This window comes from Pezoporus flaviventris, unplaced genomic scaffold (assembly GCF_033815535.1).
Source record: "Pezoporus flaviventris isolate CSIRO_AGI_PZ_B2104156 unplaced genomic scaffold, CSIRO_AGI_Pfla_v1 ptg000002l, whole genome shotgun sequence".
Taxonomy (NCBI): Eukaryota; Metazoa; Chordata; class Aves; order Psittaciformes; family Psittacidae; genus Pezoporus; species Pezoporus flaviventris.
The window spans coordinates 68,041,257-68,060,817 of NW_026892550.1; the positions used below are offsets into that span (position 1 = coordinate 68,041,257).

Genomic DNA, 19,561 nt, shown 5'->3' on the forward strand with positions numbered 1-19,561 from the left:
GGAAGATGAAGATGATCCAGAATACTTAACATATCTCTGCTGGCTTGGACACATCGCACTTCAATGGTGGGATGAGAAAGAGCAACCTTAGCAGGATTCCTTGCCCCTCTGCTTAGAGCTTGCATAGTCCTCATCAAACCAAAAGTGAGGAGGCATCTCTTCAACAGGAGAGAGAGAATAAGCCACCAGTTGTCAAAAATAGTTACACGTGAACGACTGGATTTAAAGCAAAACAAATACAGCACACAAAACCACAGGCAGGGACTTTTTTTGTCTGCTGTTCTATAAAAATTCTAAGCCTCCACGAGACTCACAGGGTTTGACTCAGTACAGAGAAGCACAGCATGCTCTCACAAAAGGATCCAGACAGAAATTAAGGTGCCCTGGCAGTCACAAGTACCTTGCCACTGCAACAACACAGATATGATTTTGTCTCCGGCAAGAGTTCAGCACTCCCTAGAACTTTCTCATAGAACTACTCTGAGAAGGAAATATGTAAATGAAGCCCAACAAGTCCTTATTAGAGATATTTAGTGTCTCTGGTCTTGCTTCTTTCACAGAATCAAAAAGAGGATACAGCTTTCCCTTCCCCATAACACGTAGGTAGTTTGGAAAGTAGCATGTGTGTACAATCATCTTGTCTGCTTACTCAGGAAAAATACTTCTGCTCTTTCAATGCCTCAGTAGTCTAGGACTGCAAAGCCCACTCTTTACCAAACATTTAGGTCACCTCTTTTTGGCTTTGAAATTTTTCATGAGCCTACCCATATCGAGCTGTTTCCTCACTTTCTTAGCTTATACACAAAGTCATGTTAGTCATGCCTATATTAATTACGTCAGTGCTTCCTAAGAGCTGGAGTAAAGGAAGCCTAGATGCTCCTTCAAAAATCCCAGATGCAGCATCCCTGGGAAAAATAAATAATTATCTCAGTAAGGAAGAATCTCAATTCAATCAGTTTCTATTCAGGCCTTGCTCATAAAATTTCAGTCTTGAGTAGCAAGCCAACTTCAGGAAATGCTAAGTAATAAGCAGGGATTACACTCTCTTATAAAACACTTTTCAGTTCTCAGGTGGCCCATTAGTCATTCCTCCCAAGTCAAGATTTCATATTTAACTGTTTTGAAAAGATCAAAGCAGAAGTTTCTTCCTCATTTTCGTCTTGATAGCATTTTGCATTCAGACCTGGAATTAAAACCGGTGTTACTTCATTTCCTGTATCCAATTTCCATTTTACATTAATTTTGTTCTTTATAGCCACAATCAGAAGAAGGGCTCAAAAATGTGAAAAAGAGCTGTTCTCCAACCACTACACAGCTCTTACCATCATTTATTGCATTATCAATAAAAGGGGCTAGCAATAACTGTTACTTCTAAAGGAGAATCAAATAAGCTCTGTTTATAGTACAGCCAGCAGCAAGATGACTTTACTAATAGGTAACAAATTGCCAATCTGATTGTAGCCAGCTGTCTAGTGAAAAACTGGAATCATGCATTGATGTTTTGGAAAGCTTGCTTTTGTAAAATGTTGGCTGGGTGCAGCACTATTTATATGCAGCCCATCCATGTACTGCATTTGAGATGAAGGGATAGCTACCATCTTAAAACAGCTGTAAAATCATCTCTGCCATCAAATCATACAACCTGGGTATATTTTAAAATTCATTTTGATTTTAATTAGGACAGTGAAAACTCAGAGTCCAAAATAAGCAGGTATGCCAGTCTACTCTTTAAGATGCCAGTCTGTCAGCTCTTGCATTTATTCTATTCTACTTCGATAGGCTTAAACCAGATTTGCAATGACATAAACATAGACACTTTCTTGGGCTCCCCCATCTTGATGATCCTACAACCTGATTAGGAGGGCTTGGGAGGCCAGGGGGAGGAAAGCAGAACAGAAAGGGCGCTTACTTACTCTTTGCCACTCTCCTCCAGCAGCTCAAGCTGACTGCATGCTGGCAGACTTTCATTTCCCAGGTCTGTAATTGCTTGCCCCAGTTATATCTGTCTCAGAGGCCACCCTCTTCCCCGCAGATGCCTAAGCAGAGTTATCAGGTTTGAAAGGCAAGTGAAGGGAACAAAAAGCACCAAGTTTGACTGACTCTCCTGGCACCTCCACCTGAATGCAGACTTTTATCTCTGTTTTATCTATGTAAGACTTGTAGGTGCACTGCTTTCTGCCTCTCTAGAGCTTCTTCATCCATTCTTCATCCACGCTGAGATAACAGGTTTGCTCCATCCCTACACAGCCCCTGCAACTGGCAGTCTGATAAAGGATAAGCTATCCTGCAGCAACCTCTCTAGCAAGCTAAAGCAAACACAGTTAACGCCCCCATCTAGCAGGAGACAAAGTAGCTTCTGCATTTTCATGAGGGAAATCAACAAAACAGAAGCAAGACATAGAAAAGGTGTTTTTCTCCCTCCAACACTCTAGTTCACTCTTTCCTCTGGTCCCCAGTACAGACTTGTGGAAGTTTGGTTTGTCATGTAGATACTTTTCAATTCTTTTTGAATAATTAAAATTAAAAAACAATAATAAAAGCTTTTGGACTATTCATAGTAGGATTTTCTAGTTTCAGCAGATTTCTTACATCTGAGGACCAAACCAAGGGTATCATTAAAGTTCCAATCAAGCTCATGAGTTAGGGGCACAAGCCTTGAGATGAACAGTCCTCTGAAACATGGACACAGCAAACCACAGCAAAATATATTTTCTTTCAAAAATCCTCTTTCAAATAACATGATATGTAGACATATGTCAGTGACATTACAGGCTTAAATCAAAATGAAAGGGTAAGATAGCCTGAAGAAGCTACACTAGTTTAGTAACTGGTGAGGGTCAAAGGGGTTACAGAAGCGCTACTGGCTTTCCACACGTATGGCTCGTGTTTGCCAGAGGAAGACAACTCCTGGCAAACCACTCACTTTTAATGAACTTCATTTAAGAAAACAACTGTTCTCAGAAAACATAGCCAAAAAAAAAATGGGTTGTCTGCTCACATTATTATTTTATCATTCACAAATAAGTCTCATGAACTTATGGCTTTGCAGAAAGAAAAGATGTCTTGAGTAAGAAGAGATAGTGACAGAGCTCTGCATACATGGGACCAAATGCCTTGCTGTAACCCACAGACTTCATTTTGATCTTTACTTACTGTAGGATTTTCAGGGTAACAGGAGCACAGTTTTGGAGTGCCCATATCGGTATTTCTTCCACTTCTTTTCACGTATCGCCACCTTTAGCACATCAACTCTTCCCAGCCCTAACAGAAGCCTGGAGTTTAAGGGTATTTATTTTTTTTGCCTTTCACAGAGAAAACAAAAAAAAAACAAAAACCCTAAGACTGGCCCAAGGCTAAACAGCCCTGATGGAGGTGAGCTAATGCAAAAGTTCCCACAAGAGGTCACAGTTAAGCACTGACAGTTTTGCATACAAAAACACAGACACAAGGACTAGTTAAAGTATGAGTTTAAAGAATTTTATACATTCCTTACTATAATAAAAGTATGTATTTTACCAGAAAATTCCCAGATTTGGTAATTTATTGGCTAGTCTTCACTAAAACTGCAGAATCAAAAAACAACCGCATTCCTTCTATTAGGTGTCCTACTGGCAGCAGTGAAAGAAGGATGAAAGCAAATGCAATTCACACACCTTGTCTAAAGGACTATTTCAAGTTTACCAGAACATCTTTCTACAGGGTGCAGAAGCCCAGGTGCTGGTAGGGGGTTGCAGGGCAGCTGGGGCTGTCCCATGCATGTCAAGGCAGTTCCATCCAGCTCACTATAGGACACTGCTGAAGCCGTCAGCTGCACCGGTGCTACATCAGGGAACATGTACTTAAGAAAGGGAAAAAACACCACACAGACAGTGAGGTGTGGAGAAGATGTGTGAGTTCCATAGAAGAACCAACTGAAGCCTGGCTAAAAGGGGAGGAACAAGCTGTTTTAATTTTGTCATTGCTTTTCTCCCTCCAAATCTATTTTAACTGGTAAAAAACTTAATTTTCCCCAAGTGAAGCCTGTTTTGCAGTGATTGACAAGTGATCTTCCCATCTCTATCTCAACCCATGAGCTTTACTGTCTTATTTTCCTGTTATGTCCTGTTGAGGAAGGGGAGTGGAATAGTGGCTGGGCATGCAGCTGGCCAAGGTCAGCCTACCACAGTAACTGCATTTCCACAGTAACTAATCTTTAGGCTTTTCTAAATATCTCTTTCAAATCAGTTCCAGATTAATGTGAGAGCTCATTTTAGTGCTTCTTAGTTTTAAGGACACAACAACAAGGGAAAAAGGGTTTGGAAGTCCATGCTAACGTCCAACATACCATCTAAGTAGCAAGAAAACCATCTCTTAGCAGAGACATCTTTTTCTTAAAGGTGTATTAAGGATGGTGGTGTTAGTGCTGTGCAGTCTGACAGTGTTCAAGCATTCTGACTCTACTTACTCATCACAAATCCTGGACAATTCCACTAATCTTCTGCCCAAAACTTTATTTTTATATTCACGCTAGTAATGGAGACAAAATTGAGCCATTTCAGGCACTTAAGGGACTTCTTCATAGCACTACTATTCAGTATCTACAAAAGGAAATGCTACATTGTTAAAAAATAATGACCTTTGTATTTTTATAACATGAGGAAGTGCTTGAACATTCAAAATAAATAAAATTATACAACATACCAAGAACTGGGGTTCCTGGAGATTAGTCATTATTTTACAGAAAACTTGTGGGGAAGAGGTGAACTTTCAACTGTGATTTTTGAGTCACTGGTTAACACACTGGATAAGCAATCACAATTTAAGAAAGAAAGTTCAAGGAGAAAGAAAATAATTTGAAAACATCACCAGTTTACTGAGCTTTTGGAGGAGCTAAAACACACACAAAACAACTGGGAAATAGCACATTTTCCTCATACACAAGAGGGGCAAACATGAAAATAAGGCTTTTGCGATAGGTAAGTTAAAGGCATTTAAATGAAAGAAAGTGAGAATCAGAAGCAGCAGAGAATGATGTTTTAATCCCCTCTCTCCTGTCAGGTCCTTATTTTGTCCTTCTTTCCCCCCACACCACCATCTTCTATAGACTTCTGCCATCTCCCTACCTGCTCCCAACATAGGAAGTGTTTCTAAGGGCCTAATACTAAAACTTGTACTCTCTCCACTCTTGAATTTTGTAACCTAAGGCTTATGGGAGATTTTACTTGTTAACAGAGACCAACATCTAACAAACTATCACACCCTTCTAACCATCACCCATTGGTAGATCATCCCCAAACTCTATCACCACTTATTTGCCACTCAGAGACAGTCTACTCCTTGAGATTCATCCACACTGCAATCATTGTACTACAGATATACCTAAACCAGTTATTCACAGGCTAGCTCAGGCAGAAGTGGTAGAAAACTCTGCACAGGGTGCAATACCCAGCTGCACAGGGTCAGGCTGTTTAGCTTTCTGCACTGGCAAAACCCCTCAAGCTACTTTTTTTAAGGCAAGCTAAGCGTTTCTGCATGAGCAACAGTCACAGTAGGGACTGCAATGTAGATATAGTCCAGAAAACTGTACCTGCAAAGATTTGCCCTCAGAGAAAAAAAGGCAATTAATTCCCTAAACCAAAATGGATCCCTGAGGATCTGTGCAGAGGTCAAGAAGTTTTCTCTGCTTTAATGCTGTCCACAGCACAATAACATCACTAAGGAGCAAGTTCTCAACAGCTGCCACAGTTTGAGGGGTTTGTGTATCACAGTGACAGTTTGTAAAACCAGTCTAAAACTGTATTCATTAAACACCCATCAGAATTTCTGCAGTCTGGGAACGATGTTGTGGAGACCAACTGTTCTACTTCCCTTCTGTGGACGCTCATGCTGATAATGCTCTCAAAAGGAGATAGGCTGGAGATGTGACAGAAGCACTGGACCTTACCTGTGGACAGCCAGCCTCCTTTACACTGAGGATTTTTGGTAAGTTCTGCTGGAAGGTGCAAAAGGACAAGGGAAGTTTTACTGACAGCAGAAAGAAAAAGTCTGTGTTCAAACACTTCCTCTGGAGGACATAAGCACTGGTCACACCTTAGGGAAAGAAATCATACCAAAGGCAGTGACTATGTATTGTGTACAAAAGCTACCTATACTCAAAGTAGTGACTGCTCTCTGTGTTACTGGAGCCAGATACTTTATATTGTTGCCACCATACAAAACAAAAAAAAAAAAATCCACAGCATTTTGTACATTTAAAATGCATATAATAGAACTGAAAAAGACCTTCTCAATGCAGTGCAATACACAAGTAACTGAAAAGAAACAATTGTGTGGTTTTCTGCCTCCTGGGTAGTTAACACTGCTTTTAATTTCCTCTCTGTCTTTTCATATTATCATCTGCAAAAGCTCATGGCCAAGAGTTTGCCCTGGTAATAGCTGACTGTTCTCTTTGATATCATCACTCCTTGCTCTTCATGGACAGGCCAATATTCATTGTGATTAGCAAGGGACAGCCCTGTCTATCCAGATTAGTCATGAATAGTTAGCAGTTCACTCCATGCATCATCACTAATTGCTGTAAAAGAAAATCTCTGCATTTCTTTTTTAAACAAAAAAAGACCATGATTTTCTCTCTCCAGTGAAGGCAACAATGCTTCTCTGGTGTTCAACAGAACTGGTGAGAATTTGTTTCTGTCAGTAACTCCAAGAAATAATAACTTATTGGTTAGGGTTTTTTTTATTCTTTGAGATTTAATGTTCCATGAACCTGTACTAAAAATTACTTTCTAAAAAGACGCAGAAAGGTATTATTCAGGCAACTCATAGTTATCCCAGTCCTTAAACTGCATGACCATGCATTCCTACATGATAACCCTAAGGAAAATGTAGTGACAAGTCCTACCATGCTGTGGATGAGCGAGGTGTGGGTGAGCATGCATGCCTAGTCCTACAAAGACATGAAGGTATTATTTTGATTCCCAGTTTAGCACATGTTCTTAGAAGAAAAAAAACAAACCACCACACGTTAAACAGGATACAGCTTTATCTTCCCCTGTGTTTGGAAGTCTCTCTGTGAGAAATTTGTTTTTTCTCGGAAGTCAGACTTCTAAAATTATCAATTACTTTTTCTTAAGAGACATTTTTAAAATAACTTGGATTTGGGGTTTTATTTTTCTGATTATTGTTTGGGTTTTAACTGATCTGCTATTAAAACATGCCCATGGTGACCTTCCTGGTTTTGTGGCCTATTTATGTGAAGCAAAATAGCACTGAGCTGATACCAATAGTGTTTTAAGAGATTCTTTCATAAATATGACATTTTGAATCCTCATTCATTAAAAAAAATATGCAATTTGTAATCATGGCACAAATCATGTACGTACCATTTTCATAGAATCATAGAATAGTTAGGGTTGGAAAGGACCTTAAGATCACCTAGTTCCAACCCCCCCCGCCATGGGCAGGGACACCTCACACTAAAAATTTTGCTGTAGGATAATTGTTTTGCTTCAGAAAAAAACTTTTTTTGCAATCAGATTTTTCCCCTGCAATGAAATAAAATTTGTGTAAGATTGATTTAGCAAATTTTATCTGCCAGAAGAGTGCTGTTGATTGATGCAACCTTCTCCACCAACAGGACAGCACCAGAAATCACACTGCAAAAATAAAGGAAATATAAATGGAACAAAGAAGGGCAGGTGAACAAATTTAAAAAAAAACAACACTGTAGAACCATCAAGGATTTTACAGATGCTACACTTGATACAGTCATGAAGGCAAGGAAATAAAGTTTCATACTATTTTCAGACATGTCTTTCTGCTGCCCTTCCTCTGCCATCACTGCCAAATAACACGACCATGCCAGCTCAAGCCAGAAACTCCAGTTTAGGCTAAAGCTCTCTTTTGGGGTTACTTTTGACATGAAAATAAACTCTGATCATGGTGCTGACATATCCAGTAAATCCTTTTGGTCATCAATAGCTCTCTCTACATCAGTAAAGTCCAGAAAAATTAAATCTGAAGAGAACAGCATTTTATTTCCATAAAAGTAAAGTAGATTTATAAACAAAATAATTCAAGGTCAAGAAAGATTTTTGCCTTGGATATAAACAGCAATTACTATGTTAGTGATGAGTTATGAGGGCACCTTGTATCAAGACTTTTTTTAGCTTAGCTTTTTGTTGAACATCTGGCAGACGCAGCAGAGAAGGGATACTTCTGAAAATGTCCTCATTCAATCAATACATGAACACCTCAAGAGAACATTTGAGGAGGATTTGTGTGTCCTATTTGAAGTTTTGACCTGGAGCTGTCACCATTTAACATTCACCATAAACTATTTTGATTACTATTGTCAGATTCCAAACAGAAGACACAAGCCATGCAAGCAGAATATTTAAACCTTTCTGCTGTTCTTCTGCAAATGTGGTAATGAAATCAATCCAGTAATTAACTAACTGCTAATTTGTTGCTGTGCAGCCATTAGTGTGGTGTCACTCTGGCACCTATATATTTAGTTTTCTTGTATTGTTACCTTGTTCTGCATTTTTCCAGGGGATGCATTGTGAATGTTATTCCATATTCCAAAGTCTCCATGTACATTACTGTTATCAGCAACACACATAGCCTATGATAATAATTTATAAAGCAGCTGGAAAAACTCCAGGTATTGAGATTTTAACAACTGCCTCCATATCAATAAGATTTTTCTGTATTCTCTTTCAGAAGCCTCTGTTTTTTACACTAATTCTAATGCTTAAAATATGAGCTGTTCTATAAAAACTGACTAAAGTACATACCTTTCTCTGAGAATATATGCAGAACCTTAAATCTGCACACAGCTAATACTAGGTAAAGCAACACAAAAGTCCACTTGCACAGAGCAGTTTGAAGAATCGGGGCCTTAGTGAAAGATGTTATTTTTCTAAATGATATCAGCACTTCTAGACCCTTAAAAACATATTTTTCCTACAAAATCTCTTTCATCTTTCTGATCTCAGGCATTCCTAAATGACTAAACATGAATTAAAGACATGAGATTTAAAACACATTTTGATTGTCAATCTAAAACATCTTTTATTCATCTGCAAAGTCTTAATTAAGGACCTATCTCCAGCTTCCTTTTCTTTTTCCCTAGTGACTATGGTGTAAGTCCTACTTTAAGACATTTTAATTGTGAACATTCTAAACATCAGCATGATACACTGTAAATTCAGAACTAAGAATATCTGAAAACAAAATTCAGTAAATAGAGGTCTGCAATGTCACTTCTGCATTGTTAACTGCAAGCTTAGGCTGTCCTCACAGGAGAGTGAGCTGGAGTAAATGTGAGACATATGCACACTTCTAGTCATATGTCACCAAACATCAGGGTCTAGGAAAAAATAACAGGTGCAATCTTCAACTGGTTGTTGACAGTGACACCTTTAACAAGGCTTAGCCCCATCAACAAACGTAGACATACAGAAGCCCGAACAAAGGTGTCATGCTAACAATTCAGGTGATTTTTAATCCTATAATTCCTCCATGGATGGAAGCAGTTCAGTGAGAACAAGTGGATACTGAGGGCTGAAACAATATTATTTTATCTCTTTATTTTAGCAGAACCTAAGCTGTGCCTTACCTGCTGATTAGACAGGCAATCAAGTACCCAGTGCACATGTGCACGACTACTCCTATCTCTAAAACACAATTATTCTTAAGCTATCATTTCAGATGAAGGTCTACATAAAACAAAAAGTTTGTTTCCTCTGTGGTCTTTTCACTAGCCAGAGTGCAACTTAGGTGGGGTTGGAGCAGCAGTAGAGATGCAGAGATCTCTTGGCTCGAAGAGCTAAGGGAACACTCAGAATGAAAAACTTTCCTTTCTTTCCTTGCCATGCCTTTTCTTTCTGCATCCAAGAGGAGAAGGTCAACTCCTTCCTGTTGCCTGCGCACAAAACACACATATATTACGTTCAAGACTTCTGAACAGGGAGTACAACTCTCTGTTTGTCTCACCAGCTGATTCTCATGCTGGGAGGAACTGTTCTTTCTGACACCTCTGGAAACTAAAGATGATTTTACTTTTTTTCTCTTCGTGTAATAAGATTGGCAAAGGGCCATCTGGCATCCAGAGGTCTCATCTGGGATTCAGGTTCCAATTCTTGCACAGTGGGAGAGTTCCAGTAACACTGGTAGGTTAGAAAGAGTCAGAAATCCTTGTAAGTCAATAAATTGCCTGCTCACAGCCTGAAGTAGGAAAGAATACATCCTGTGCAGCTAGTGGTTCTTTCTGTGTCTGTTAGAGTAACTCCTGATTTTAGGGCTTCTAGTCACGGCAGACATGCAGATTTAGATGGGGTTCTGGCCTTCAAACTTACACCAAACTTCTTACTAAATCAAGAACCATTAGAATATCTCTGATGCAATACTTCCAGGTAATTAGGAGCGTACATTTAATTCAAATATAAAAGTTTAAATGAAGTTACAGCCTCCCTACATAACTCTTATTACCTACACCACAGTATGCACTGGTACAAGAAAAAAATTTCAACAATAAAAAAAATCACTTCCTAATTCTATAGTTCACTAAAGCATCCTATATTGTTTCCATATGTATTTTTAGGCCTTTTCACATAAATTGAGTGACTTTAAATTAAATTTAAATAAATAATCTTCACAATTGACTCCAGCTTCCCTTAGAGACATTTCACGACTTACCTTCAGTGTCAAAGAACTGTTACCTGCTCCATTACAAAACCCCAAGGAAGACATGATTATGTAGTTTTTCACAAGGCAAATTAGACAAGGTCACACATATACAGGGAACAAGGACTGGAAGGAGTGAAATGTATGGTTATGAGAGACTAAGTAACTAATAGAAGAAACTACTGACTCTGAACTATGCTGTGATTTTTGTGGTGTTGGCATATGTCACTTATCTTGCTATAAAAGATGAAATATAAATCTTCTTAATAATGAAGACAGTCTGAAACGCACTGGGAATGAGGCACTGTGTAGCAATGTGCACTGCTTGCAATAGTTTAGAATATCTTCCTCCAGGTTAGGCTTTCATAATGCACAGCAAATTCACATTCACTCAGAAGTGAATGTGTGACTTGAACCAAGTTTGATTTTAGTAAATTCATTTCTGAGACAATGACCCTATTGAGTATAATGGCTCTGTGAAGCTGCCTAGAGTAAAACATATGAGTAAGTAAGTGATTGCATGATTGAGGCCCGAGACATTAAGAAACATACTGCTACTACCCAGTAATAGCATCATTAATGCAGCCATTTATTGGTTTATTTTTACTTAGAACACGAGAAAAAGCATTGCTCTTCTGAGACCATGAGAAATCAATACATTTTCAGCTTTTAATAACATGATCTAAACCAGTTGCTACAGGCTGCAGTGAAATTTGTTGTGGGTATACAACGCCATTCATTCTTTCTACAGTATTATTTGCATTTCAACAGACACAAGCCAAGACTTCAGTGAAGCAATAATTAAACCTATGCTGCACTGCCAAAAATGAAAATTATGTACATTAAGAAGCCTAAAAAATTCTTTTAACATCTTTGTTTTCATAATAAAGAAAGCAAAGAGACACCAAACTGTACATATTGTACAATCACCACCTCACAACAGCAACAAACTTCATATTAACAGGGTGTTGTTGGCTACACTCAAGCTGTAAAAATGACACATACCATATATAGATAAATGCATGCTGATTCAAATGCCACAATTTATTGAACCTGTTGAAACCCTATCTGGAGAAGATCCACTGTTACATATTAACATTTTTAAATGTCATTTTTCTCTGAATATAATTATATTGCAAACGAAGAATGGCAGGACTTAGGACCTTGATTACAACATTAAGTTTCAAGCTCCCTGACCATACCAGTAAGAATCAGTATTATCTATTGTGGAGACAGTATTCTCACAGGAGAATGCATAATTAGTACATAAACTCTGAATAATCCTGAAAGATACAGCAAGGCCATGAGAGGCCCGAAGAAGCTTAAGCAAGCAAGATAAGAAGAAGCTGGAATTCACTGAGTTAATGAGAACTGTGGACTGTTGGCAAGCTTTTGAGGTCAAGTTCTCACACCTGTGCTTAACCAATTATATGTTAGTCACTAAGGGTCTTCAAGACATGTATCCAATCATAATATGCCAAATCACTGTAAGTGCATGTAAGAAATAGTATATAAGGAGTTAAGGCTTTGTAATAAATTTGGCAATCGCTTGATCACATTGATCATCTCTGCGTTGTCCATGACTCCCGCATCACCAACGTATGGATTTTCAAAGTGAAAGAGGCACCACTGGCTCAGTAGGATGATCTCTTTTAGAAGCATATGCCTCCAGAAAGGAGGGCAGCACTCCTTAAACAGACTGACAGGAATAAGTAACACACTTTTAACCTTACAGTTAATTTTAATTGAAAGTCTCCCTATTAATTATTCTCACAAGAGCTGGGTTGGAACTCAAAGAAACATCATAGGTTGATAAGTTCATCATAGGTTAAATAATAGTTAACGGCTTTAAAGTGACAGAGGGCAGACTTAGATTAGACATTAGCTAAAAGTTCTTCCCTTTTAAGGTGGTGAGGCACTGGGCACAGGTTGCTCAGGGAAGCTGTGGCTGCCCCATCCCTGGCAGTGCTCAAGGCCACACTGGATGGGGCTTGGAGCAACCTGGTCTTGTAGAAGGTGTCCCTGCCTATGGCTGGGGCTGGAACTAGATGAGCTTTAATGTCCCTTCTAACCCAAACCATTCCATGATTCTATGAATACTTGGGAGTTCATATGTGAAAATTTGGCTTTAGGGATATTTAGTTTGAAAAACTGAAAACTTGTAAATACATCAGTATTAACTGGGTTCATCTGACTTAAAAAATAATTTGCAACAGATATCATTTAAAACAAATAGTTTGAAGCACAATCACTAATTCTCCGAGTATGTGTCGTGGTTTAAACCCAGTCAGGCAACTCGTTCACTCACTTCCCCCCCCTTTCTTGCCCTCCCCCTGCTCTCGGAGGGATGGAGAGGAGAATCGAAAAGAATGCAACTCCCACGGGTTGAGATAAGAACAGTTTAGTAACTAAGGTATAACACAAATCACTACTGCTACCACCAATGATAATAATGATAAAGGAAATAACAAGGGAAGAGAATACAACACCTCAGCACCAGCTGACCGATAACTCAGCCCCCAAGCCCGACCAAGCTCCGACCGATACCTCCTCCAACCCTGCAGTCTCCCAGCCCTTCCGGCTAACTCCCAGTTACATCCTGGGCATGACGTGCTGTGGTATGGAATACCTCTTTGGTCAGTTTGGGTCAGGTGTCCTGTCCCTGCTTCCTCCCGGCTTCCCCTCCTCCCTGGCAGAGCATGAGGCTCACAAAGTCCTTGGCCAAACCAAAACATCCTTGTTATCAGCTCTGTTCCCGAGCTGAAAGTCAAAACACTGCACTGCACCAGCTACCAAGAAGGAGAAAAAATGACTGCTGCTGCTGAACCCAGGACAGTATGATACAAGCATTTAGTACCCACCTGTTGGCAGTGTTTTATCTTGCTCAAGCTTTTATTTTTAACTTCTTACAGCATAAGAAAACATCTCTTTGGTTACCTCCAGATTTTTTCCTTTCAGGCGTATCAGATCAGGTCTATAGATGCTTTACTAAATATGCCTAATATTTTATCACCATTTTTAGGACTCTGCTAGTATTTCAAGACTCCAAGGGAATTAAGAAGCTTTTGGGGATATTGGGTTCTCTGAAATCTCCTAAGTGTCTAACATAGAGGATCAAATTCCAATTGTGTCTTATAATTAAGACCTGACACCAAAGAGAATGTAATTGGGCATGTTTGTTTTGGCCACTCTATTAAGCTATGAAGTTCCCACTGCTGTAACATTCACCAACCAATAGGAAGTCTGTGGGGCTCCACAAGGGCAAAGTTTGTGCTGTATGAATGTCTTTCAAAAGCACAGCTAGTGTTAGGAAGAACTTGATTCAATCTAAACACAGTGAGGTTGCTGGTACACTGCCCAAGCATATATGTACTACCATTATTTTTTTCCCAGACAAATTAAGAATATTTCACATCATCAGTTTGCAATTGAACATCACTCAATCAACCAGCTTAGGCAGATATGTTCAGCATGCCAGCTTCTGTGAATCCTAAACCATGCTGCCAATAAACTACATAAAGGGAACTACAGCTAACATAGAATCATAGAATAGTTATGGTTGGAAAGGACCTTAAGATCATCTAGTTCCAGCCCCCCTGCCATGGGCAGGGACACCTCACACTAAACCATATCACCCAAGGTTTCATCCAACCTGGTCTTGAACACTGCCAGGGATGGAGCATTCACAACTTCCCTGGGCAAAAACATTCCAGTGCTTCACCACCTTCACAGTAAAGAATTTCCTCCTTATATACAATCTAAACTCCCCCTGTTTAAGTTTGAACCTGTCACCCCTTGTCCTGTCACTACAGTCTCTAATGAAGAGTCCCTCCCCAGCACCCCTGTAGGCCCCCTTCAGATACTGGAAGGCTGCTATGAGGTCTCCACGCAGCCTTCTCTTCTCCAGGCTGAACAGCCCCAACTTTCCCAGCCTGTCTTCATACAGGAGGTGCTCCAGCCCCTGATCATCCTCGTGGCCCTCCTCTGGACTTGATCCAACAGTTACATGTCCTTTTTGGACATCAGAACTGTATAACATACTCCAAGTGAGGTCTCACAAGTAAATATTTCACTACCTGTGGTTCACATAAATAGTGAACCACAGGTAATGAAATATTTACAAATATAAAACTTAACAGTGATGCTGGACTTGAGAAAACCAAGAAAATATAACCATCTGATGCTTCTCATTTCCTGGTTAGACAGGGGTTTGCAAAGATACTTACTTTTTTCCACCTGCCTTTGCAACTTGACAGTAACAGAGGCTCTACAGTGTGGTACTGAATTAGGAGGCATTTTGTTTGTATTGTTAGAGCTTTAATTGAAACAGAGAGAAATGTTTTATTACAGAGAGAAGAAGGACTTTTTTAATAAGGCTCTAAAGGAAACTCATTTTTTAATGATGCTTAACACAACGTTTTAAACCACACAGCACATCTACGTGCTATTTCTTGTTAAATGTTGGTTATTTAACAGCAGGCTGGCACCAGACTGCTGCAGATAGTTAGGGCTGGCTTGTACAAGCTCTGACAATCTCAACATTGATGAAAGACAGCGTCAATTTTAATTCTGACAGTATTTCACTTCTTGACACTTTCTCACACCACTATTTATAACAGATGTTCTTCACGTGGCAGTAAGTGTAAATATAATCAACTGCTAAGCTATATGCCCTGATGTCACCTGAAACACTAGGTGGGAGACTAGGATTATATAAAAGTAGGTACATCTGCTCCTCAGCAGTGTTTAACACTTAGCACTTTTGATATGGTTATGAAAATACAGATAGAAGACTCTAACCATTAAAACTTAAACATTACGAGTCAGCAGTTGAAAATAGCAAGCACAACACAAAGTTTAGCAGTATATTAATAAGTTAGTTTATATTTATACAGATTTCAGAATAATAAACATTGATAAGGCAAACCTCTGAAAAAAAACCTGTCAAAGTATGAATTTTCCATTAGGCCACAGTTCACTTATATTTCAAATCAGTTGACAATCTTTATTTTTCACATTTTTTTTTTTTCCTCCCTTCTCCCACTTGGGGAATTTTCACATTTTTACTTAAGATAGTGCAAGGGGTGGGAGTGTTTGGGTTTTTTTTCCTTTTCTGTAAAAAAAAAAAAAAAGGACACTGCAGATACTGTCTCAGAAGAAGAAAAGATAATAATCTGTAGAAGATTAAAACAGAAACAAAATGAAAAGTATTCTATTACAAAGCTACAGAACATTAAAAACTTGAATCCTTTCCTCTCATAGGCAGAGCTGTGTGGCAAGCAAATTTTAAAGCAAACTGGTTTTAAAAATCAGAACTGTCTCATTGCCAAAATACACCTTTTTGTCTAGGACGTGATAGCTTGTATGTATGCAGGGAACTTGTGACACAGAAAGAAAAGGTGAGAGTTCAAAGAATAGTTGCATGTCACAGACTGAAAAGTTGAACTATAGATACTCATAAAAGCAACATTGACAAAATGCACATAGGGCATTTATACCTGGTCGTGAACAGAAAGAAATACTCACAGTTTTGCATTAGTTCTGATTTCTCCCTATAGCCCATTTCTAAAAGGCAGGTATACCCTAAAGGAAATGGAAAAGAAATAAATCAAAAATGTTGATAAGGTGACTCAAATCAATCATGGGACATATTAGCAGTGGTAAACAGGATTGTCTAACCAGAGCATTAACCTTCAGGAAGGAGGTAAGAAGTAATGAAATAATCTAAACCCCCTAAACACATCAGTTGGTATGCAAATCTAATAACCAGTTACTTCATTATTGATGCTGACATTTCTTTTGTTGCTCCAAGAAGGGAATTTGCATTTTGTCATAGAAGAACTGTCTACAGGCAGTATATAAAATGAAGTAAACCATCTAAAATATCCTAGCAATTGTCAAAGACTTACATAATGAGCTAAACACAGCATAGAGTAATGAAAGTAAACATCTCACTCGCACCACCAAGGTCATAGAAAGTACTTTTTGCAGCTGTTTTTAGTGAATCGGGAAAAAAAGTTCAATAGCACATTGAAAACAAACGAATTCCAGATGACTAGAATTCCTCACCCAAAAGAAAACCAAATCAAACAAAACAAACAAAAAAAAACCAAACAAACAAAAAAAAAACACCACCAAACAAACAAACAAAAACAAAACCACTCCACTACGAAGGGAAAACAGCAGCCAAACTTCTTTCTTAAGTATTTGAAGTCTGGAATATTTGTAATTCTATGTGTGGAAGACAAAAAAGTCATCTCCATCTAGAAGCCCACTAGACCATGTAGCATAGTACTAAGCAAAACCAGTGTTTCCAGGGACTCAGTACTTGTAAATACCCAAGTATTGAGAAGTGAAAGACCATGGCTGTCTGGATGGGCGATCTGTTTGTAGATGCACACCCAAATAGAATGAGTTCTTCATGGAAATCCAACTAAAAATCTTATTTGAAGTTCATTAAGGACCTGAAAAAATAAACAAAATAGAGAGTAAGAGAAATATGATGAGGATAAAACCTTGCATTTGCACCTTCTAGACATAAAGTCAAACATTTAAATTTCTAGGCAACAACTCCACATGCAAGTCCTATCCTTTTTTTAAGCATTACTGTATTCATAATTGCTTAAATACACACACAGATCAGAGATAAGAACACCCATGGTCCATTACTCCATGCTTTCAAAATACCCACCTTTTCTAGCCTTGAAATCCTTTGATGCTTGGAGTAGTTACATTTTAAATTATCCCAACAATAGATTCTCCCTAGCTTCCCTGGGGCCACCATTCCACATCATACAGCATTTTATTTTCATTGACTTATTTTTCTTCTCCTTTTATTGCTGTTCACCTTTCTTCTTTCTGTAAGTTCTTTTTCTATAGTTAATTTAACCTTTTTATTTTCATTTTGTTGTTCTGAACTACATTTTAAATTTCTTCTCTATTCAAGCATTTGAGATGGTTATCATATTTCTTCAGTTAGTATTTCCCTGACTACATCTCCTTTTCTAGCTGTTATCCTTCACTGCCTCCAAAACCAAATACATAATCTTCCATTGAATTTTGCCTGCATGAAAAGGGCACAATCAGGCCATTTAATCTTTTCCCACTAATTGGTCCTTTCAATCTCCAATCTCTTTGGTAGGTTTTTCTCTCCCTGAATTCCTTCCAGCATATACACATTTTTGTTGTGCCAGCTCCAACAGTGCTAGCATACGTACACTAATGCATGAGTGTTTACATATTGAAAAACATACATGCAAATGTTGAGTATGAAATAAAATTAATTTAGAACAGATTTTAGACAAAATCATATGCCACTGCAAATCCTTTGGAGAACACCCAAATGTCCTGCAATTAAACTTTACCCTAGAAACAGCTGGAAGTGAGTACGTGGTAACATATACCTCAATGAACAGAGGCAGTGGAAGAACAATGCCTGTTTATATCATATGAAGATCTAATCAGAATGTTTCCAAAATTTTATAATTATCAGACACACATATACTTCATGAGTTTAAAATACTGGCTCAGATGTAACCAAGATATAATAGATATCTCAGATATAATAGAACCCACAGTATTTAGATTTGGAATTCAGCAATTAATACACACACTGCAAGATGCACTGCATGCCCTGAGTTTGAAGCAGACTGAAGGACTTGGATCTGAAGGGTTAAAACAGCTTACATTATCAGGTAAGGCAAAAGGGAATAGCCTTCTTGAGAATCAATTTGATCAATCTGCTGAACCTACTACAAGATATATTTGGATGAAAATGTAGCTGATTGATAAGCATTAAGTCTGTTCAGAGAAGACAGTTAGTGGCATCTTTGTAATCCTTAAGTGTTTTCAGTTTAGACATACCAGAAAAATATTCCAACTCAGTGTTTGCCAGGTTAAATCTGGAGCCTAAAACAATCTCTGCTCGTCATGGGCAGCCCACATTTCTGCATGTTTGACCTTCTCATTCTGAAAAATTAATTCTGCTAGTCATAAACAACTTTTTTATGATACATATGCTCCACCTTAACCTTGTGGTGCCTCCAGGTAATTCTCCGTGCTGATTTGTTCTAGTCTGACATCTCTGTGTGCTGGGATTTAGGTTAACCTTTTATGCTTCCATAACAAATGCTTCATACACTCCAGTCAGGGACTTTGTTAATTGCTTCTCCATGGTGAGGACATCTCAGCTGCAAGGGATTAGGAAAGAATCAGGAAATCAACAACAGGTAAATTAGAAGTGGATCAGACACTTCCCCATTGGAAAGAAATGTAAATGTTAAAAGCTAAGTTTGATCCTCATGTTCATGCATGTTTTCAAAATAGGATTTGTCAATTGCAGATGCAAAGCAGCTCCAATTTGATATTAGTCACTTTGTCTAGTTTATATTCTGAAGCATTAAAACTGCATAAATGACCTGCCAAGTATTGATGTAAGCTTATTGACAAAACAGAATGCTTCACAGTAAGGGCATCATCTCACAGGGCTCCACACAGTGACTCTGTAATTACTGTTTCAGCCTCTGCATATCAGATCTCTAGTATACTGTGCATGATTCACCAAAAATAAAAAAAAAAAAAGGAAGAATTAGCTGATGTAAGTAGGAATAAATTATCTGAAACCAATAATCTTTGAGAACTCACATAACCAGAATTATTCTAAAATGATCAGTTACACATCATTCACTGAGGTTTAGAAACAATAGGGAAACTCAGCAATTTCTTTAAAAAACACTATTAAATCCTTATCCAGTAGCGATCCCTACCACATCCTCTAGAAAACTACGGCAATAAAACAAAGCAACCTAAAAGTATTCAGTGTGAAATGAGTACACTTGTACTGTGCAAAACATACATACTTGAAGCCAGGAGAAGACCTGAATTCATAGCCAAA

General features: G+C 38.4%; 1 long non-coding RNA gene across 1 annotated transcript; it reads right to left on the minus strand.

Annotated features, from left to right (window-relative positions):
* Nucleotides 1-5,967: 5,967 nt before the first annotated feature.
* On the minus strand, nucleotides 5,968-19,109 carry LOC133275760 (uncharacterized). Its single transcript, XR_009745675.1, has 3 exons — nucleotides 18,693-19,109; nucleotides 16,195-16,251; nucleotides 5,968-6,069 (listed from the first exon to the last, which is right to left on the minus strand). It is a non-coding gene; the product is annotated as an uncharacterized LOC133275760 (long non-coding RNA).
* Between the last annotated feature and the right edge of the window lie 452 nt (nucleotides 19,110-19,561).